The sequence below is a fragment of the Jaculus jaculus genome, chromosome 7 (assembly GCF_020740685.1).
Source record: "Jaculus jaculus isolate mJacJac1 chromosome 7, mJacJac1.mat.Y.cur, whole genome shotgun sequence".
Taxonomy (NCBI): Eukaryota; Metazoa; Chordata; class Mammalia; order Rodentia; family Dipodidae; genus Jaculus; species Jaculus jaculus.
In genome coordinates, this window is record NC_059108.1 from 71,858,202 (window position 1) to 71,881,400 (window position 23,199).

Genomic DNA, 23,199 nt, shown 5'->3' on the forward strand with positions numbered 1-23,199 from the left:
ATCTCCTTTTTCTAATATTTTATTTATTTATTTACTTATTTTAAACAGAGAGAGAGAGAGAGAGAGAGAGCAAGAGAGCATGAGCATACTGGGGTCTCCTACCATAGCAAATGAACTTCAGTTGGGGAATTTTTGTTTTTTTTGTTTTGTTTTGTTTTTTTGGTTTTTCAAGGTAGGGTCTCACTCTGGTCCAGGCTGACCTGGAATTAACTCTGTAGTCTCAGGGTTGCCTTGAACTCATGGCGATCCTCCTACCTCTGCCTCCCGAGTGCTGGGATTAAAGGCATGCGCCACCACGCCTGGCTGGATTTTTGTTTTTTAAATAACTGCTTAGCTCTCCATATTTGTTATAGGTCTATTTAAGTGGTTAATCTCATCTTGAGTTAATTTTGGTAGGCCATATAAATCAAGGTAATCATCCATTTCTTTCAGATTTTCAGACTTAGTAGAGGATATGTTCTTAAAGTATGTCCTTATGATTTTTCTGAATTTCTTTGGTATTTTTTGTAATGGTGCCTTTTTCTTCTCTAATTTTATTAATTTGTCTCTTCTCTCTTCTGGTCAGATTTGCTCAGGGTTTACCAATATTGTTTATCCTTTCAAAGAACCAACTCTTTGTTTCATTGATTCTTTGGATTTTTTTTGGTTTCTATTTTATTAATTTCTGCCTTACTCCTTATTATTTATTCCCATATGCTGTATTTTGGTTTCCCTTGTTCTTCTTTTTCCAAGGCCTTAAATTAAAGCATTACATTGTTTACTTGAGGCCTTTCTAATTTCTTACTATAGGCACTTCAAGCTATAAATTTCACTCAGGACTACCTTTATTGTGCCTGAGACATTTTGGTATGTTGTATTCTCATTATCATTTAATTCTATGATTTCTTTTTTGATTTCCTTTTTGATTCCTACATTGACTCATTTGTCATTTAGTAGTATATATACTTTTTAGTTTTAATGATTTTGTTTATGCTCTATAACTTTGTTTGCTATTGATTTGTAGTTTAATCCCATTGTTATCAGATAGAGTACAAAGGATTATTTCAATTTTTCTGTATTTGTTAAGATTTGCTTTGTGTACTAATATATGGTGTATTTTAGAGAATGTTCCATGTTCTACCCAGAAGACTGTGTACTCTGCAGTATTTGGATGAAATATTCTATAGGTACCTGTTAAGTCCATTTCTTTTATGACCCCATTTAATCCAGATGCTTCTCTGTTTATTTTTTTGCTGGGATGACCTGTCAGTTGATGAGCATGGGCTGTTGAAGTCACTCATTACAACTGTGTTTTGTGTTATCTGTGACCTTAATTCTAATAGTGTTTGTTTGAAGAAATTGGGAGACCTCATGTTAGGTGCATATATGTTTATGATTGTAATGTCCTCCTGATGAAATGTTCCTGTAATCAATAGAAAGTGACCTTCCTTATCTTTCCTAACCAATGTTGGTCTAAAGTCTACCTTGTCAGATATTAGGATAGGGACCCCTGCTTGTTTTCTAGGCACACTTGCTTGAAACACTTTTCCCCCCGAACTTTTACCCTAAGATAGTGTCCATCTTTTGTAGAAAGGTGAGTTTCTTGGTGGCAACAAGTAAAAGGATTCTGCTTTTTAACACCTGAGCTGGAGAGATGGCTCAGAGGGTAAGGGTGCTTGCTTATAAAGCCTGATGGCCCAGGTTCGACTCCCCAGTACCCACATAAAGCCAGATGCATGAAGTGGCACATACACTTGAAGTTCATTTGCTATGGCAGGAGACCCCAGTATGCTCATGCTCTCTTGCTCTCTCTCTCTCTGTTTAAAATAAGTAAATAAATAAATAAAGTATTAGAAAAGGAGATAACATAATAGGAATATGACCAATATTCAATATGTTCATACTATAAACTTCATAGTAATAAAAGTAGTAATTAAAATCTTGATTTTCATATTGTACCATACATTGTCATTATTCCTAAAGTTTTAATTGCATTACAAAACAAATAACTAATCTTTCTAATTTTTCTGATGTGCTTGATGGGCTTAGTAGTCAAAGACTTCTTTGCTCCTTTTATGTTTTGCTGGGAATTGAACCCAGGGTCTTGTGCATGTTAGGAAGACATGGTATAACCCAGCTATATTCCTGGCCCCTGTTTGCTTTTTAAGATGGTGTGTCACTATGCATGCTCAGGTTGGTAACAAACACATATAGACTCAAGTAATCTTCCTACCTCAGCCTCCTAAGTACAAGCTGGTAAAAATTCCATTTTCTCAATAATTTAAATGTTAGTATTTTTGGAACTCTTCTAAACAGACAAGCAAAATTTTATTAATATTTTAACTTGCATTGATTAATGAAAATTTGTTTTTCCAAATATTTGTTAGTATTTAGAAATAACTTCCTTATTAATATTCTCAGCCTAGATCTCTATAGTGGTAGATAATGTAGATACCTACTGGCATTATAATATTTAAGATGAATGTGTTTCACCATTTCCATATTCAAACATTAATTAAACTGATTCTGCTTTAGAATTAGCTCTGGATTACACTCTGGGTCTCTGTGGAACTCTTCATGGCTGGCATTCTGGGTTCTTTGCCTTGCTGGCTCATTTCTGTGCAACCTTTTAGCCCCTTTCTCAGTGTAATTTCAGAGAATGCCTGACATAAACACAGCCACAACCTCACTTGAAATGCAAGTCTCTTTGCTTTTCCCACAGTTTCAATGTGATGGGGCTTGTTTATTCATGTACATGTGTTTGGCTTGTTGTTTTTTATAATAAAGATCCCATGCTTTGGGGTGTTGGTCTTACTAGATTCAGTGTTTGTATAGCTACTGCGAGTTTTTAATCTTAAATTGCATGTAACTCATCAGTGGTGCCAATGGGCTTAAATGACACCATGTGGGTCAAGATTTATTGTCTCACACTTGAATCTTAATGTTTTGTGGGGGGGAGGGGGTGGGAGGTTTTTGGGTTGAAATTCAAGCTTTATATATGGAAAATAAAGCAAAATCTGTTCTGGGTGACGTTTTCCTCCCTCTAACTCCTTTTGGTGTGGACTCTACTGGAACACATTGAAAATATCAAAGATTCATAAATTTCTTCCAATGCCACACACTGCTGTTCTGGAACCAGAGAAGATCATGCATGCTGTACTTTCATGTACAGTTCAGATAGAAACAGAGGATTTAATTATTTTCAAAATAGGATTTCTTGTGAATTCCAAGCATGGGTCCAATTGTGCCAAATTGACTGCCTGGTGGGAAGAGAGGGTGAAGGTGAGAAAAGAGTGTACTACCTGTCAGATCCAAAGAGTGGTCCCCAAGTGTTGGTTGATGGGTGAAAGAGACACTTGGCAGCCCAGGGGTCCTCTTTCTGGTTCACAAGCTGTCAGAGCCCAAAACTGCCAGCAGGAGGAGGCTGGGTTCCTAAAACTGGCTAGCTTGAAAGAGGCCTAGGCTGCTAAGAGATGCCAAGATGGCTGAGTCATTGAAGAACTTGGGTTGGTGCTGGGCCTTAACCAGCCCTGCCTATGTGGGAGGTATGAACATCATGTGGATCCACAGATCAAGTCTGGCTGGAGCATGAGATAGAGGAGAACCTACACAGACTTGGGAGCTCTTTTAGAGAGATAAGAGAAAAGCTGGCTTAAGTCAAGACTGTACTGGAAGGGAAAGGAGCAGGTGGTCAGACGCACTCAGGTAAGAAACAAAGGCTGCCATCCAAGCAGGATAGAATGGACTGAACTCTGGGCTAGGCCAGGAAATGGGACATGGGTAAGTCTGAGTGGCACCAGAGGGATGTCTAAGCCTTCTAAGATGTCCACAGACCTGGCGGTAAACAAAGCCTGACACACTGGAGAGGGAAAGAGGTCCTGGAAACAGGAAGCTCAATGCCCGTGGCATGCATGATTCCTGACCTTTAGGTTCCCTATATCACCACCCACTCACCTACCATCCACATGCCCTGTTCATTCTTTGCCAAATTATGGGCTTGATGAAGATGTCTTAGAGATGGTAAGAGTTTCCTAAGCCCCAGGAAGATTAATTTTTGAAGGGATAAGTATCAAAGATGAGTGTTTGAATTTTGAATGAATGGTAGCATCTCAGTAATGCTACAGATTCCTGATTATGCTGTGGGGAAGCCAACCTTGGAGAGTTGAACATTAAACAAGTAAGTGTGGTTAGAAAAGCTATAAGAAATTGGTTTAGTACAGAGTTTAGGGAGGGAAATTGGCTGAAAGAGTAAAGAGGAAGCAAAGCCCAAAACATAGCAGAGGGGTTGCTTGGAGCAGTGTAGAGGCACATGGAAAATAACTCAAATAATAAACAACTTCAATCATATTCTCCCTAGGGTTTTACTTAGTATGTTTCTGACATCCATACTGCCCACTCCCATAGGTTTCTTTACTGCCTCAAGAAAGATGGTCAGGTACAGAGGAAGGTCTGTCTTATACCTTCTACTAGAGGGGGATTCATGATTCTCTTTATCCATGGCATAAAGCAAGAGACATTAGTGAAGACTTCGGGAGGAATCTCATTATTTTTCCCATAGAAGAAAACTCCATAAACTATGCTGCTACACACAAGGGTTTCCCTCAGAATATTCCAGTGGGCAGAGAGAGGAAGACCAGAGCTATATCTCCTTGACTTTGCTCTTCCCTCAAGTGTGACAGAGGTTCTGTTGGGAGGCTATAGGCAGAAGTCAGGGCCAGGGCAGGTCTTGCTGCTTCCCTCAGGACCAGAGCTCCAGCCCTGCTCTGACTTTCCCTCCTAGCTTAACACATGTCAAGCCTTTCTTTGGATTCCTCAGAGATACTACAGTGATAATGTTGCTTTGGGATGACTGGTCCTTCACCTCCCTCCACTGTTGATAAACCTATGGAACAGACTAAAGGTTGGATTCTTGGGGATGCTCCTCCTCTATGCTGAGGCATGAAGAATTGGTCATTCTCATACCTGGGCTTCCCCTAAGTTCTTCTCTTCCTGGGTGCTTAATGCTCAAAACCACATCTGGAAATGGGTCTTTGTTTCTTCAAGCCTCTCACAAATCTCCATGGTACTGAGGAAAACCCATGGAGACATGACTTACACTCTAGGTCCTCTTGCATGGTTAGCTACACATTCCACAGAGCAGTTGCTACAGGGTTCTTGGGATAGATGCAGTTTGAATGCAAATGTCCTCCATTAGGGTCTGTGCTTGAACACTTGGCCCCCAGCTTGTGATTCTGCATGGAAAGCTTGTAGGAGCTTTAGGAGTAGAGCCTTGCTGGAGGCAGTGGGTCACTGGAAATGAGCCTTGTAATGTAGAGCCCAACCTCACTTCATCTGTCTTCTGCTTCCTACTGTGGCTGCAGTGTGACCAGCTGGGCTCCTGATCCTGCTGCCTTGCCTTCCTGACATGATGGACTGTCCCCAGGAACTGTGAGCTGAAATAAAAACCTTTTCTTCCTTAAGTTGTTTCTTGCCAGCCAGTATTTGTTACAGGAAGAAAAAGTAACTAATGCAGGGGTGTGGTGATTTGAATTAGGTTCCCCCATAAACTCATGTGTTCTAAATGCTTTGGTGGAAATTTGGGAGGTAGCCTTGGTGGAAGAAGTGTATTGTTGGGGGTGGGCTTCTCAAAGTTATAGCATGCTCACCATTGCCAGAGTTTGGCTCACTCTCCTGCTGCTATTTTCCACCTGCTGTGGCAGAGGTCATGTCCAGCCTCTGCTCATTCTATGCTTTCCTGTGCCATCATGGAGTTTCCCCTCAAGTCTGTAAGCCACAGTAAAAAGCTTTCCTCCCGTCAGCTGCTTTGGGTCAGGTGCTTCACTGCAGTGATGCAAAGGTAACTACAACAAGGAACAGTCCTCCCTCAGCTGGCCACATCACACACTTTGCCTGCATTCACCTGGGCCTTGACTGGGGCACCTTGAAGCACCACACGCTGCAGTTGGCTTGATCTTTCTCTTCATGTGATGAAGAAGAAGCAGAGAGTTGGCTTTGCCAATGGACTTCTGGGCTTTGGACACCACAGATGTCAGGATGTTTCCTGGGAAGTTCAATCAGTGTAACCAAGGAGAGCAGAGGCTGCTGGGTGGTATATTTTACCTTCAGTACATGCTGCTGGAGAAGCCTTTAGGGTTACAGGCTAGATGGGGACTTGCTATTATCACAGAGATTACCTGCTTTATCTTCTCTTGTTTTTAAACTTGTGGAACCCCTAGGGTGGTATTTATTGAGCTGCACAGAGAGCAGATTGGTTATGGGTACGAAAAGCAGATCTCAGCTAAGCTAGGTGGGGTTATGAAAGAGAGGAAATTGAAGACACATGAATGCTCCAGGACTGACTGACTGCTCTGTGCTTCTCAGAATTACCCCTTTTTCTTTGTAAGGATTTCTTTCTTTCTTTTTTTTTTTTCTGAAAAGCTATTTACTGCTCCTGTTGCAAGACCAGATCCTTGAAGGAGCTGGTGGTATAAAAGAAGAGCAGGGACAGATCTGCAGAGTCCTTGGTGTGTTTCACTCCTGTTTAAGCCTGCGGAGCTAGCTTCTGGAGGCCACATGACACTGGTACGTATAGGAGAGATGGCAGCAGTGAGACAGCCACGGCCACGGCCATGCAGGAGGGGTAGGGGCGGTTACTTGGGAGTGGAACAGGGAGGGAGCTTTAGGTGGGATAGAGGTTTTGTACTGAGGACCAGTGATGATGTTTTGATATTTATTTCCTGCTACTGAACTTTGATTCTGAGTGAATTGCCTCTATATCTGATGATGTCAATATTATAAAGCGACAGATACATAAGGTAATGATTAAATCTTTCTTTCTTTCTGTGTGCCTTTCTTTCTTTCTTTCTTTCTTTCTTTCTTTCTTTCTTTCTTTCTTTCTTTCTTCCTTCCTTCCTTCCTTCCTTCCTTCCTTCCTTCCTTCCTTCCTTCCTTCCTTCCTTCCTTCCTTCCTTTCTTTCTCTCCCCCTTCCTTCCTTCCTTCCTTCCTTCCTTCCTTCCTTCCTTCCTTTCTTTCTTTCTTTCTTTCTTTCTTCCTTTCTTTCTTTTTTGAGGTAGGGTCTTGTTCTAGCCTAGGCTGACCTGGAATTCACTCTGTAGTCTCAGGGTGGCCTCAAACTCATGGCAAACTCCTACCTCTGGCTCCCAAGTGCTAGGATTAAAGGTGTGTGCTGCCACACCTGGCTCTGTGTGTATTTCTAAGAAATAGAGCTGACTGATTTTGTATGTAAATACCAAGAGCATTTACCTGGTACTAACCCCTGGTGTAGCCTTTTCTCTGCCCACCACATTTCTCCTATCTTGGAAACTGTCTCTGCTTTGTGATCCAGCCCTGGTTCTGGCTACGATCAACAGATCCAAGGGCAGGGTTTTCCTAGTTTTGTTCCCTGAATTTGCTGATTTCTAGTGTATACTCCATAGTCTTAGTCTGTGTTTGGTTCCATTCCTTGGAAGTAAAAAGTATGTTTAAATACTGTCTTTCAAGTTCAGTCTTCCCCTTTACTTCTTGCTTTAGGCAGACCTGTGAGTTTACTTGAGTTTACACTTTCACCCTTAACGTAGCCTTCTAACCTCCCCCGCTGCTTTTATTGGCCAGTATAGTTACTTTCTATTCAACTGAGCCACTTGCTCTGACCTCTCACCTTCTGACCTCAAAGCTTATGTATCTTGTTCCTCAAATTTCAATTTTCCAGTCCTGCTTTCTGATGAGCTCACAAGGGCTTGTGTCAGCAGAATTCTGGGAACTGCAGTAGCCTGAGCTAGAGCAAGACCCTACCTAAAAAAAAAAAAAAAAAAAAAAAAAAAAAAAAAAAAAAAAAAAAAGAAAGAAAGAAAGAAAGAAAGAAAGAAAGAAAAAAGAAATGAAGGAAGGAAGGAAGATTTGTAAGTCTGGAATTGGCATGGGACCTGAGGTTCAGAAAGATCCTAGATCCAGTTCAAAGAAAATTCCTGGCCTATGCTGGGAAGAAAATTCAGTAGAGCAGATTTTGTGAGATGGGTTTGGGCTTCTAGAATAGCATTTGGCCTACCTATCATATTTAGTGAATTTTGTTTGAAATATTCTGTAATATTATGACAAAAGTTAGTCTTGACTCACGTTGACTCTTATAAAACAGCTAGGCAATCAGAGACATATCAAAAGTAAGTGCTTGCTCACATATCTATAGAGTACATCTGTTTTGCCTGGTGTAATATAATAATATGTTACAAACTACATGTGTGACTTTTACCTTGTTATTGTGCATTGTCATTTGTCTCTAGGCTAAGAGCTTCAGAGTTGAATTTAATGGTTACTAGAATTGGAGCAGCATTGGCTATTATGTTGGGAACTTTAACGGTATTTTCTTCTACTTTGCCTTGGATTCTCTATGAAGTCACCAAAATGATAAATTCAGAGAAGGAAAGAGCATGAGTTCTAAACCGTACCATTTCAATTGTGTTAATGGACTAGTACCTAGGAATACCTAAGCCAAGGCAAGCAACATTCATGATGATGATCTCTAGCTGACAGAATTCTCAGCAATTAAAATATTTTCATTTACATGTCTCATATTTATATTCTTATGATGAATATACATGGTTTATATACCCACAGCTATTTCTCATAATTTAAGCACATTGATCAAAGACAACATGTTCAGCAAACAATGCCTTATTTTTACTTTGGTCTTTTATAAGGTGGAGGTTTTAACCCGTTTATGTAATGTATTACATTTATAGATTTGCGTATGTTGAACCATCCCTGCATCTCTGGGATAAAGCCTACTTGGTCAGGGTGAATGATTTTTTTTGATATATTCTTGTATTCTGTTTGCCAATATTTTGTTGAGAATTTTTGCATCTATGTTCATGAAGGAGATTGGTCTGTAATTTTCTTTTTTTGTTCTATCTTTGCCTGGTTTTGGTATCAGGGTGATGCTGGCCTCATAGAAGGAGTTTGGTAGAATTCCTTCTTTTTCTATTTCCTGGAAAAGCTTAAGAAGCAATGGTGTTAGCTCTTCCTTAAAAGTCTGGTAAAATTCAGCAGTGAATCCGTCCGGGCCTGGGATTTTTTTAGTTGGGAGATTATTGATAACTGTTCGGATCTCCATGTTTGTTATAGGTCTATTTAAGTGATTAATCTCATTTTGATTTAATTTAGGTAGGTCATATAGATCAAGGAAATCATCCATTTCTTTCAGATTTTCATACTTTGTGGAGTATATGCTTTTATAGTATGTCCCTGTGATTTTTTGAATTTCTCTGGAATCTGTTGTGATGTAACCTTGTTCATCCCTGATTTTATTAATTTGTGTCTCTTCTCTCTTTCTTTTGGTCAGATTTGCTAAGGGTTTATCAATCTTGTTTATCCTTTCAAAGAACCAACTCTTTGTTTCATTAATTCTTTGGATTGTTCTTTTTGTTTCTATTTCATTTATTTCTGCCCTAATCTTTATTATTTCTTCCCATCTACTAATTTTTGGTTTGCCTTGTTCTTCTTTTTCCAAGGCTTTAAGGTGAAGCATTCGTTTACTTGCAACCTTTCTAATTTCTTAATATAGGCACTTAAGGCTATAAATTTACCTCTTAGAACTGCCTTCATTGTGTCCCAGAGATTTTGGTATGTTGTGTTCTCATTATCATTTGACTCTATAAATTTTTTGATTTCCTTTTTGATTTCTTCATTGACCCATTCATCATTTAGTATTGTATTGTTTAGTTTCCATGATTTTGTGTATGCTCTATAGCCTTTCTTGCTACTGATTTGTACTTTAATTCCATTGTGGTCAGATAGAATGCAAGGAATTATCTCAATTTTCCTGAATTTGTTAAGATTTGCTTTGTGTCCTAATATATGGTCTATTTTAGAGAATGTTCCATGTGCTGCTGAAAAGAATGTACATTCTGCAGCCTTTGGATGAAATGTCCTGTATATATCTGTTAAGTCCATTCCTTCTATGACCTCATTTAGTCCAGATGCCTCTCTGTTTATTTTTTCCCGGGATGACCTGTCAATTGATGAGAGTGGGGTGTTAAAGTCACCCACCACCACTGTGTTTGGTGTTATCTGTGACCTTAGTTCTAATAGTGTTTGTTTGACGAATTTGGGAGCCCCCATGTTAGGTGCATATATGTTTAGGATTGTAATGTCCTCCTGTTGGAGTGTGCCCTTAATCAATATAAAGTGACCTTCCTTATCTTTCTTGACTAACGTCGGACTAAAGTCTACCCTGTCTGATATTAGGATAGCAACCCCTGCTTGTTTTCTAGGCCCATTTGCTTGAAACACCATCTTCCAACCTTTCACTCTAAGATAATGTCTATCCTTTGTAGAAAGGTGAGTTTCTTGGAGACAACAAATTGTAGGATCCTGCTTTTTAACCCAGTCTGCAAATCTATGTCTTTTCGTTGGGGCATTGAGGCCGTTGATATTAAGAGATATTATTGAAAGGTGTGTATTTTTGTTTGCCATTTTTGTGTGTGTGTGTGTGTGTGTGTGTTTCTGGTTCTACCTGCGCTCTCTTCTGTTAACTAGTATTTGAGTATTGCTTGTTTTTTCTAGGTTCCTTATATGTGTGCTTTTCCTTTTCTTCAGCATGGAGGATTCTATCAAGTATTTTCTGTAGAGCTGGTTTTGTCTTCAAATACTCCTTTAACCTGCTTTTGTCATGGAATGTCTTTATTTCTCCATCTATTTGAATGGATAACTTTGCAGGATAAAGCAACCTTGGTTGACAGTTGTTATCTTTCAGAACTTGGAATATATCACTGCAAGCCCTTCTGGCTTTAAAAGTTTGTGTTGAATAATCTGCTGTAATACTGATGGGCTTGCTTTTGTAGGTAACTTGATTTTTCTCTCTAACTGCTTTCAATATTTTTTCTTTGGTGTGTGTGTTTGGAAGTTTGATTATAATATGGCGAGGAGAGGTTCTTTCTGGGTTTTGTCTGGCTGGGGTTCTAAAGGCTTCCTGTATCTGCATTGGCACCTCTTTCCCAATTTGGGGGAAATTTTCTTCTATGATTTTGTTGAAGACACCTACTATGCCTCTGGAGTGGAGTTCTTCTCCTTCTACTATGCCCTGAATTCTTATATTGGATCTTTTCATAGTATCCCGAATATCTTGAAATTCCAGCTCATACTTTTCTATAAGTTTGTCTTTCTCTTTGTTGGACTGCATTAGGTCTGCCACCCGGTCTTCTAGCTTAGATATTCTGTCCTCTCCCTCATCCATCCTACTGGTGAGATTTTCTACAGAGTTTTTTATTTCATTAACTGTGTTCTTCATTGCTAGTAATTCTGACTGTTTTTTCTTTATTATTTCTATTTCCTTATTTATGTCTTGTATTGCCTTCTTTATTTCATGAAATTGGTGTCCTGCATCTTCTTTGATTCCTTTGATTTCCGATTTAAGTTCCTCTTTGACTCCTTTGATTTGTTCTCTGACTTCTTTGAACATATTTACAATCATTCTTTTGAACTCTTTCTCAGGCATTTCCTCTAACTCTTTCTCACTGGAGGACATTACTGATGCATTAATACTTTTAGGTGGGTTTATATCATCTTGCTTTTTAGTGTTTCTTGTGTTATAATGTATATATTTTTGCATCTTGGATTAAGTTAATGCTTGGATTTTCTAGCTAGCTGTGTATTCTTAGCTGTTTCAATTGATTTGATGTAATATATTTTCAGGGTAGGATCTTAAGGTGTTAGGTGTGGCTCTTAACACTCTCAGAGTATCTACAAAGATGTTCTTAGGGGTTGAGTTTCCCTGCTATAGGAGTATTCAAGCAGGCTGAGTGGAATAAAATCCAGGTAGATTCTAAAATTTAACTAAACACTGTACACATTCAATCAAAAACAGTCCCAAGTATGTATGCAAGAGTAGTTATTATAATGACCAGATCCTCTATCAACAAAGAGGTTAAGATTTCTGGTCTGTTGAGGGATCCAAGTCAGCTTGTGACTAAGTGAGACCCTTCCCTGGTGCAATCCCAGTTACCTTGGATGATTTTGTTCTCAGTCAAGTTGCTGCCTGAGCCATCGGGCTGCTGTTCTGATTTCTGGAGCTGGGCACTTGCTTTCCCTGCGGGGCAAACCGAGCCTGGCAAGTGTGGCCCTGCAGATCAGCACCCCTGCTGCTGGAACTGCTACTGCTCAAGCTGCCCCTGCTGGGACTGTAGCCACTGTTGCTGAAGGTGTTGCTGCTGGACCCACTGCTGCTGCTGCCTCTGCTGCTGCTGTAGCTGCCACTGCTGGAGTCACCACTGCTGCTGAAGCTGCTGCTGCTGTGTCCACTGCCGCTGCTCCCCCTGAAGCTGCTGCTGCTGAGTCTGCCGCTGCTGCCACTCCTGGGTCTGCTGCTGCTGGGGCCGCTGTTACCGGTGCTGGAGCCGCTGATGTTGCTGCTGAACTCTGCTCCTGCTTGGGTCCCGCTGTTGGCGTGGCCGTGTCCCGGGCTGCTGTTCTGTTTGCCGGAGCCGGGCTCATGCGGTGGGGGAGGGGAGGGAGGGAGCCCCAGCTGCTCTGGTTCTCTCGCTGCTCCAAGTGTTCTTCTACCTTGCAGTCTGCTCCTCCATTGCTCACTGCCGCTCTCCCCTCACGTTTCCCGAGTTGCGGAGAGCGCCGGTGTGAGGGAAAGCTCGGGCACCTGGCTTTTCCTGCGGCTCGAGCCGAGTCTGGCAGCTTTCTGGTGCACCGCGGCCGCGGCGGTTGGCCGAGCTGCCAGAGCTGCCTTTCCCGCCTGTGCAGGCTCTGGATGCTCTGGATCTCTTCTGTTTCTCCGCTGCCACTTCAACTTCCTATACACCTCACTTTTTAGTAAAAGTGTGTATTTTGCTGAGTTTATTTGGTCTTTTTTTCCCCCTAGGCTGCTTTGCCATGGTACCTACGCCGCCATCTTAACCGGAAGTCAAGGTGGAGGTTTTAAAAACAAGTTGCTGTGGCTGGAGAGATGGCTTAGTCATTAAGGTGTTTGTCTGCAAAGCCAAAGGATTCTGGTTCACTTCTTCAAGTCCCACGTAAAGCCAGATGCACAAGGGGGGTATATGCATTTGGAGATCATTTGCAGTGGCTGGAGGTCCTGGCATGCCCATTCTCTCTCTCTCTCAAATCAAGCAATCAATCAATCAATTAATTAATTAAAAAAAAACAACTTGCTGGGATTAAAGAGATTGCCCAGAGGATAGGGCACTTGTCTGAAAAGCCTAACAACTTAGGTTTGATTTCCCAGTGCCTGTGTAAAGCCAGATGCACAAAATGGCGCATGCATCTGGAGTTTGTTTGCAGCAGCTGGAGGCCCTGGCATGCCCACTCTCTCTTTCAAATAAATAAAATAAAATAAGATAAATTTCCTTTTTATTTAAAAATAACACATTTCAGAAATATTTTAATGATATTTTTTCAAGGTAGGGTCTCGGTAGGATTTTTATTTTAAACAAGTATACTTTCCATTAGATAAAAACATGTAAATTTGTATGTATCTGTGTATAAAATATAAAATTGAACAGTTGTGATAATGTTAAGCATGTTTTTATATGTGTTTACTTCTTATGATTAGACAGAAGTTACAGGTATTTGGAAAAGACCACAGAGACAAACTCCCATTTTCATTATATAATATCGACATCATTCCCTGCTGTGCAATGCTATCCTCCAAGCAAAACAACTACTACTGTATCAGAAGCAATTGTAACCATTCATGCAAAACCCTTGACAGTGGGTTTGTTGATGCTATCCTATAGGAGAAGGGGCGTATGGAGGGTCAATTGATCCTAAACATATGATCTCAGGTGACTTTTCATTTGTCTGATGCAATAATGCATGTGGTCTCATTGTTTCAAAAGGAAATAGAGTTTATAGAGGGTGGATGATCAAAGGATGCGAATCTCCAGCTAAACAACCATAAAGAAGTTATTATCCAGGCTGGGGTGAGACCTTCCAATGATATGGTTGCTTTGCTCCTATTCCTGTAGTATCTCCTTGCCATGCTTTTTAATAAATCCCAACAAACTCAGTAGTTTGCTAAGCTGAATTTTAATAGAATCATACTTTAGTGTGTCATTGGTCCTCTACCTAGGGACAGACCCCTCCCCTGGGAAAAGTACATGGCACAATAGAGGAAAGACAAAGTTGGCCTTCTCCTGGCCCTACTTTCCCCACTTCTGCAGAAGTAGCTTGTGTTTGTTTGGAGTTGTTTTTATTAAATCAGAGCCAGGACAGGCCTTGTTACCTTCTTAAGTTCTGAGATTCTACTTTGTCAAAGATAGGTGCTGGTGAACTCATCTCAAAACGAGTTGCCTATGTCTGGATTGTGGTGCTGCATTGACTTTTAATAGGGAGAGAGGCAATGATGGTCCTTTTGGAATTCATGCTCATACTGTTTCACTTTGAAGTTCTTCATACTGAATGCATTTCTACATGTCCACACTGTACATCTCTGGTGTAACCTAGGTTCTCCTCATGGTCACTTGAAAGGGCTCGCTTTGTTAGTCTGCTTGGCCTTCCTCTTCCACTAAAGGCAGAGGAAGGGCATGATAATCAATGGCTCATAAAAACATGAGGTAGTCATATGGTTGCCTTCTTTATGGGCTTGCACATTAGTGACATTACTTGTTATGTGGCAAAATACCTGACAGAAAAAAAAACTTAAGCAAAAAAAAAAAAAACCTCCCAAAATAAAACAAAAACAAACAACAACAAAATACAACAAAAGAAGCAGTTTAAAGTATAAAGGGTTTATTTTGGCATACGGTTCCAGGAGGTACAGTCCATTATGTCATTGGAGACATGGCAGCAGGAACAAGAAGCTGGCTGATCACATTGCATCTACAGTCAAAAAGAGAGAGGCTGAACAGGGGACTGGGCTGTAACACTGCAAGGACAAATGCCAGTGACTCACTTCATCCAGCACTGCTCCACCTCCTAAAGGTTTTACAATCTTCCCAAATAGCACCACTAGCTGAGGACCAAGTGCTCAAATACATGAGCCTGTGGGGGACATTCAAATCAAATCACAACACCTTGCCCTTGATTTCAGAGAGTCACTAAAGCCAGGAAATGTAAGCAGGGTCAGATTCTCTAAGAGTCCTTTGTGTAAAGCTGTGAGAACTTGGGATGATGGAGAGGTAAGGAAAACCTCTACTTTCAGAGTGAAGCTGGTCCAAGAGAGAGGCCAAGGGTAGAATGTTGTGGTTTGAATGTTTCATAGTTGTTTCTGAGCAGCAAATTCCCTTTTGTGATACTCTCCCTTCAAGATTTTTCCTTTCAAAATAATTTGTATTCTTAAAAGTTAGAGCCTTCAGTTGGTGGGGTATTGCCCTTAGGGGACCTTTTCTGGTGTCCCAGTAAAGAGAGCAAGATTTTCTTTTAATCATGATTATCTCTTTATTGTCTAACAAATATAGCTGCTTTCTCACATGCTCATTGTGAGAAATTTAATCTGGCTCCTTTCTTTATCATACGATGGCACATTTTCATATCTATTTGCTCTGCTTGTTCTCTTTCACTGTAGACCTTGTTTAATACAAACCATGACACAGACTCAATACTATTCTATCTTGAAATTTCCTCCACCAAACACATTATTTCATCATTTTTATTTTAAAATTTTATTTATTTGTGTATGATAGCACACATGTACACATGTATACAGACATGTGCATGCTCCAGGGTGTCCTGCTGCAGCAAATGAATGCCTCTTTCTGAATGACTGACTGGCTTTATATGGGTGGATAGTGAATTTAACCCAGGCTTACTCAAGTTCTCAGGTCATGGCCATAATATAGACAGATTCTTTGCCAGAATATCACACAAACTTCCAGTAGCCCAGCTCACAATAGAGTCCTCGCAACCCTCTGAAATCTCCTGAGCTGGACCTCCACTGTTTGTTTCTCTCACTATTCTGGCCTTCCAAACTCCCATCAGAATAGCTGCTTAAGTTCTATTTACAGTATTGTCGGCTTCTTTCAATTTAAAGCACCTAATTCTTCCACATTCCTTCTGCAAACAAGTTCCAGGGGCCTATGAATCACATACTAAGGTTTATCAGAATTCTAGTCCCACTTCTTGGTACCATTTTTATATTAGTTATTTTACTCATTGCTGTCACTAAATACGTGATAAGAAACAGCTTAAGGAAGGAAGGGTTCATTTTGTCGTATAGGTCCTGGAATAGAGTCCATCATGTTGCAGAAGACATTGGCAGAAACAGTGGGAAGTCAGCTGGTCACATTTCATCCACAGGCAGAAAGAGTGGGTAAATAGGAAGTAGAACTGGACTATAAAATATCAAGGACCATCTCTAGTGACCTTCTTCCTCCAGCAAGGCTCTACCTCCTTAATGTTTCACAACATTCCCAAACAGTGCCACCAGCTGGAGGTTAAGTGTCCAAACACATGAACCTATGGGAAATATTTTACATTCCAACCACAAGCAAGTGGGACAAGTAAAAAAGGAGGGATGGCAATATGACCATGAGGGTACAAAACACAGTGGACAGAATTGCAAGAATCAGTGGACAATGTAACTCACCTGAAGTAACATGCTATCATTAAAAGAGTTCTTAGGAAGATAGCTTGGGCAGGAGATGGCTTTTCTCATGGGATGGATGATCTACTGGGTCCTCTCTTGTTTCTTGAAATAATTGATCCTAGGTTGATACTTGTACAGAAAGCAAATAAAGAAGTTGAATCATAAGAAACACAGCTTAGATGTAGCTTAGGAGCTGTGAAAGGCAGGGCAGAATTGGGAGGAACTATAGGGAATGGGGACTCTGAGGCTGAGAATCTCTGTGCACATTTGCTTCTTGGCAGCCATAACTGGGTTGCATTTCCTAGAGCAGATGAGTGGTGCTCAGTCATGCACAGAGAGCTTGAAGTCTCCAAGCAAGATACTAAAGTTTTCAGATTTGCATTTTGGGTTCTAGAACTCAACTTCATTCTGACCCTAGACACTTCTTCTCTTTGCCAGGTCACTTGCCTTGGCTTGCTGCTCTCTTCTGTAAGCTCACTTTCATCCATGAAGCTTTCCTCTGTTACTAGGTGGCTCAGATTTGCTGCCTCTAAGAATTGGATTTCCTGTTGGGTGTCTATAGAAGGGCCAGTGACATAGGGTAAAATCAAATTTCCAGCAATGAGTTACTATCAGCATAAAGTCCTAACACGTATACAGTAATCTTCACAACTTTTTCTTTATCTGGTGGTCTGAGTCCAAAGAAATGCCATACAGGGGTGAAAATGAGGCACAGTTTTCTTGCATCTAATGATGGTCCTTGAGAGAAAGAAAATTTCTAGCCTAAATTTGGTGGTAATGAAGCAAAAGGCTGAAGAAGGGGATACATTATAGACAGAGAAGTGTTTAGGTGAGATTGTGGGGTTTACACTAGGCATAACAACTAAAAAGGGGATTCAAGGATTTTTTTAGGCAATATTCCTGGGTGAAAAAGTGATCCACAAGACTGTATCCCTCTGAAGAAAAGAAGAGTAGTTTTTGCTCCATAATTCTTGCTTCAAACATTTATGTTGAAAAATGGGATTTTTTTAAAAACATTACACATACATAAATTTATTTTAGTAACCTGAGAGTTGTACTTGAATACAATTCTTCTCAAAAGAGGTCCATTGACAACCTTTTTAGGAATATCTGTATTGCTTTCCATAGTGGTTTTACCAGCTTACATTCCCACCATCACTGAATGAGGGTTCCTCTTTTTCTACATCTTCTCCTACATTTCTTTTCATTTGACTTTTTAATGTTTAAATAGGGGAAATGAATAAGTGTGCTGCTTTCTTCGTGAACCTGATATAAAAACAAGGGTGAAAGCTGGGCATGGTGGTGCACACCTTTAGTCCCAGCACTCATGAGGCAGAGGTAAGAGGATTGCCATGAATTTGAGGCCACCCTGAGAATACAGAGTTAATTCTAGGTCAGCCAGAGGTAGAGTGAGACCCTACCTTGAAAAATCAAAACAAACAAACAAAAACAAAACAAAAGAAAACAACAACAACAAAAAAACAAAGGTGAAGGAGATAGACACTGAGGATACTCAACACCTACCAACCTAGAGAACCAGAGGTTCCTAAGAGCCCATCACTGAAGTAGACTTAAAATGAACTCAGCATGGCTCAGGAAATTTGCAGAAGAGGGGACAAAAAGATTGTTGGAGCTACAAGTTTGGTCATTATGCACAGAAACATCGCCCCTTCCCCATAACTGATGGCTGTCCCCCACAATGCATGACCTTGACCAGCATCCCCAAAGAGGAGGGTCATTTTGGAGGGGGGATCAGGGATGAGGGAAAGGATTATACCAGCATGTGCTGTTTACATACTGAGTATGTCCACAACTAATAAAAAATAGTAAAAAAAAAAAAAAAAAAAAAAAAAGAAGAGGTCCATTGTTAAGAAAGGGACTAAACTAGACAGAATTCATGTTACATAATCACTCATCTACACCACCTAACCTGAATCTACCCCAAGAGGCTGACATAACCAGCAAGCATCTTGAGGACTAGACAACAGGGTGGGTGGGGAGTGAGGGGAGGGGGTGGGATACACAAACCTAGACCCAAATGGCAATGGTACCATATCTGCATCCTAAAAGGCATACCAAATGGCTGAACCTTCACCAGGCCCTTAGAGGGAACACCTGAGCCACAAGACACTGGAGAGGGAATGATGAAGACTGGCCTTAATCTTCTATAGCCTCTCTCTCTCTCTCTCCTCTCTAACTCTTCTATATTAGGTATCTTTTTCTTCCTTCTCTTAGTGGGCACTGACCTGTAACTCCAGTACCAGCATGTGGTTATCATCCACAATTAGCTTTTGATCAGAGAGACTTATGAGGTTTCCTAAAAGAAAGATATTTCTGTCAGAGTACTTGATGACCCACCAAAGGTTAGTGGTAAGACCCTACTGCTGAAGACACAATATGCAGTTGATATGTAAAATGGAATGACATGGCTGGAAGCTGGAAGAGAGTCAGTCCCCAGACACTCAGTGCGTCTAGTGCCAGAAGGTGCTACATGGGCGACTGGAGGAAAATGACCAATATCTGTCCAAGAAACTCATTGTCTAACCTACTTAGCAGCAAAAAACCTATCTTGATGCTCACACAAGTGCAATAGTGGCACACAGCCATGGTGGGAAACCAACTGTTCTTGATTTGGCTAACTGATCCCCTCAGTGGTATGGGACCCATAGCTAGAGCTGGGAAACAAGTCAGAGCCATATCCAAACATGAGCCCTCTCTCCATTATCAAGCTCCCACCAATCATGGGCTACAAGAGGGCCTACACCTATTAAACTCTCTATTAAAAAAATAAAGGTTATCCCATTTATCTGGTGCTAACTTTACTCTCTGTTGGAGAATCTGCTTCTCTTTTTCAGATAGATGCAGATTCTAAGGAGAGAACCACCCCATCATACCTCAAAAGGGCCCCAGCTGAAACTAAGAATAAGTAGTAAAACAAGCAAGGGTGCTGTTTTCTTGGTGTACTGGGTACCAGCACAAGGGTGAAGGAGATCAACACAGAGAACAATCAGATAGCCAGAGACACAGCGGCCCCCAATACCTCATCACTAAAACAGACCCCAAATGAACCCAACATGGCTCAAGAAATTTTGTGGAAGAGGGGGTGGAAAGAATGTCAGAGCCACATGCTGGGTCATGATACACGGAGACACTTCTCCTACCCATAACTGTGGGCTAACTCCACAATGCAGGACCCATATACCCAAACAAGGAGGGGCCAGGGGAAGGGGGCAGGAAATGGATGAGCCTAACAATGGTACCTACTTGACTGAATTCACTGAGTACAAAACTAAATAATAAAAAATAAACAATTTTTTTAAATATATGGGTAAAATGGGGCTGGAGCAGATGGTGGGCTTGATAAGAACTGACAACCTGCTGATGCTTGACCTTTTATTTGGTCAGAGAGAAAGGAAGGTGAAGAAACTGGGTATTGTAGGGCAAAGAGAGTAGTGTGAGCAGTTGTCCTCAAACCAAAGCGCCCTGTTTATAGATCTTTCCACCCTTGATTCTGAGCCCAAGCTCTCAGGAGAAGAGGGAGGTCTGTAGTGAGTAGTTTGCATTCTGAGGTATGAGAATCTCTGGTGAAGTCAGCAGCTTGTGGTTTTTGGAAACCAGCCCACAAGCAAGAACACTGCAACCAAGCTTGTAATAGCTCGTATTGCTATTTAACTCCTGCCCACAAGAGAAAAGGAAAGAAACAAAATCCGAGCTGCATCAGGAGGCTCTATGCTTTCAAGTAGGCCATCTAAACTATCTATTTTATCTCGTGGTTTTTTAAGCAAATCGCTTTCAGTGGACATTTCTCCTGTTAATGTCACTTTCAATGACATGATTGGAAAGGAGTAGATTTTTAACTGCAAGAAAATCATGATTAATTCCTGGGGAAGACGAGTTGGATGGGGCTCTTACAGTGATTTCAACAGGCACACACTGAGGAAAAACTGTATACTCTGCATGCACTTGTATTTTTCCTGCCATTTTCCAGCTGTTTCTAGTTGGAAACAGCTCTATGAAGAGCTAGAAATAGCTTTGTAAAAAGATCATACTTGCTACTTGATTAATTTTTAAGACATTGGCCCTATTTCTTCCTACCACAGCTGTGCTTAACAAAATTAGCAGATTAGTCCTACAGGGGAGAAAAAGAACAAAGTCAGATTGAGCCAAGTTGTCTTAAAGCCCAGATAATGGTAGGCCCAGGTGTTGGGCCTATAGCAACTGCATGGGATATGTGGCTCCTCCTATGTGTGAAATATCACTGTTTAATATGCAAGATTAAGCATTATCTGTAAATATAAACAATGGAGGAAATATATATTCCTTTTTTTCTGAACATTTCTTATTGATTTCAGACTTTAAAAATTAGTTAAGTGAGAATTATAAAAAAATATGGTAAGGGGTTTAGGAAGAGTAAAGGACTAATGTTTGCCTACAAATATGGGTTGAGGATCTTGATCCTTCATAACATACTCCCAACTAAAGAACAATACACAAATACACACACCGTGGTATATTATACAAAGTGTAGATCTATGAACACAATTGTACTAAATAGGATCGATCCTCAGTGGTTTCCTTCTAGTCCCCCAGAGAGGAGGATGGGACAGGATGGTTTTCATTGTGCCCTTTCACATCTTAAAAGTTTGTAATAACAGTCTCAGTAGTGCAAAGAGTTTCGTGTGAAACCAGAAGCTGTAAAAATAAATTGCTTTTGAAGAAATATGGGTTACTTTGTCTGTGGCTAAGAACTCATCATGTCATACTAAGACCTCCCGAAAATCTGTGGACTGGCTTCCCACAAACAAATCATACCTGACAATGATCTCTTCCTTGGTAAGCTTGCCATCCTTGCTTTGGTCTGATTCATAGACGAGGTCCCTGGCTTCTGCCTCTGCACAGGAATAGGCTGAGTAGAGGATCTCCTCTTGTCCATCTTCCCATCCCGGTTCTTGTCTGGAAGCGCCACAGGCTGTTCTCACCCACTCTGGTTCATCAGCGTTTCTGTCGTGGCTGTACATGTCACCAGGATACTCTTCTAGACCAGAGGAGCCGTCAGCATTCTTACCTATAGCCTTCATTGTTTCCTGCACTACTGTGCCTTTCATGTAGTCATATTCCGCAGGCTGCAGAAAAGCTGTAAACTCCTCCTTTGTGGCAATTAGGTCTCCATCCTTGTCTGCCATCTTAAACCTCCGCTCATCTCTAACCAACATGTTTGTAATTAAATCCATCATCCAGGTCTGGATCATCTAAAGCGTAGCCATAGGTGGCATTTTTATACTCCTCTCAGGAAAGGAGGCTTACCTCACTGAGGTCATGCCCTTCCACTGTGGCTCTACATCCTCATAAATCCAGCGCTTTTGTGCAAACTTAATCCAGTCTTTGAGTTTATCCACAGTGACAAACTCTTCCTTGTCACCATCTGTTTTACTTACAATCTTTCCAAGCCTTTCCTTGCTTTGTTCCAGTGTCAGCTCTTTGCTTCTTCAGCGCCCAAGCAGAAATAATCAAAACTGAGCAACATCGTGAACCTTGTCACTGATTTGAGGCTCATGGTGCACACGATGCTTTTTTATTCTTTTCCTGTGGGCTTGCTCAAGGAGCAGGCTGTGCATAGGGACAGGCACATGAACTGCCGCAGTAGCTTCTGTGGTAGCTCTCACAGGGCAGGACACAGTGGCCGCTGCTCACCACGCCTTGGCTCACGCTGCCGACAAACACGATTTGAGTTTGGAGCAAGCAGTGGTCCTGGGACATCTTTCCTCTAAAGTTCTCTGACCTTGTTTCCCCCTGAGACTTCACTGAGTTGCTACTGGTTTCTTAACACGGGCTGAAGAAAATGTTGGATCTTGTTTGTCAGAGCAGGATTCAAAGCAGGTGCCAGAAACTGTCTTGTCTGCATGAAACAATAGCTCCCAGTTAGCCTCTGGATGGGGGCTGGATGAATAGTGCTGGAGGGATTGTGAGCCCCAGGAGACCGGTGACGCTGTTGGACCTTCCTGTGACTGAAAAATGACCAGAGAGAACTTGGAGCCCAAGCACAACAAAAAAAGAAAAAAAAAAAAAAAGTAAAGGGGATAAGGATGCCCAATCTGAGATCACGTGGGTCCTACCTTTCTTTCCTGGGTGGTATGAGAATGACAAAGTTTAGATGGGCACATGCTTGTAATGCCAGTGCTCAAGGGTAGAGGCAGGAAGATCAGGAGTCTGAGGCCAACTCCAGGGGCAGCGGTGGGGAAGAGCTTGGAGAAGATGTGCAAATCAAGGGTCAAGCATGATGTTGAAGTAGAAGATCAGTGGGCTGTGCTTTGATTATAGAAGCTAGGCCTCTTTATCTAACTTGCCCTTCCTAGGGTAGTTTGCTTTCCCTTCCCTTCCCTCCCTCCCTTCCTTTCTTCTTCTGTTCTATACTTTTATTCCTTCAGAATATGTAATTAATAACCCCAATAGCTACCCCTCTATCATTCTTATAGTAATGAAATGATAAAAGGTTTTTGTTATTGTGGTGGTTTGAATAGAATACATGCCCCCCAATATATTCAGTTGTTTATTTGTTTGTAGTTTGCATCTGCAGCCACATGGCTGGAGGCAATGTCACTGGGTGGATCTTTAGGTGCTGTGGTGGGTTTCAGATTTCAACCTAAAGATATGCAAAGTGTGCCCAGCAGGAGGAGTTCCTGAAGTGTGCTATGGCTTTTGGCTTTTGACTTGTGCT

General features: G+C 41.2%; 1 non-coding gene and 1 pseudogene across 1 annotated transcript; one reads left to right on the forward strand and one right to left on the reverse strand.

Annotated features, from left to right (window-relative positions):
- The first annotated feature begins 4,072 nt into the window (after window positions 1–4,072).
- LOC123462593 lies at window positions 4,073–4,150 on the forward strand. Its single transcript, XR_006638385.1, has one exon. It is a non-coding gene; the product is annotated as a small nucleolar RNA SNORD55/SNORD39 (small nucleolar RNA).
- A 16,962-nt stretch (window positions 4,151–21,112) lies between these two features.
- On the reverse strand, window positions 21,113–22,241 carry LOC101610051 (annotated as a pseudogene).
- Between the last annotated feature and the right edge of the window lie 958 nt (window positions 22,242–23,199).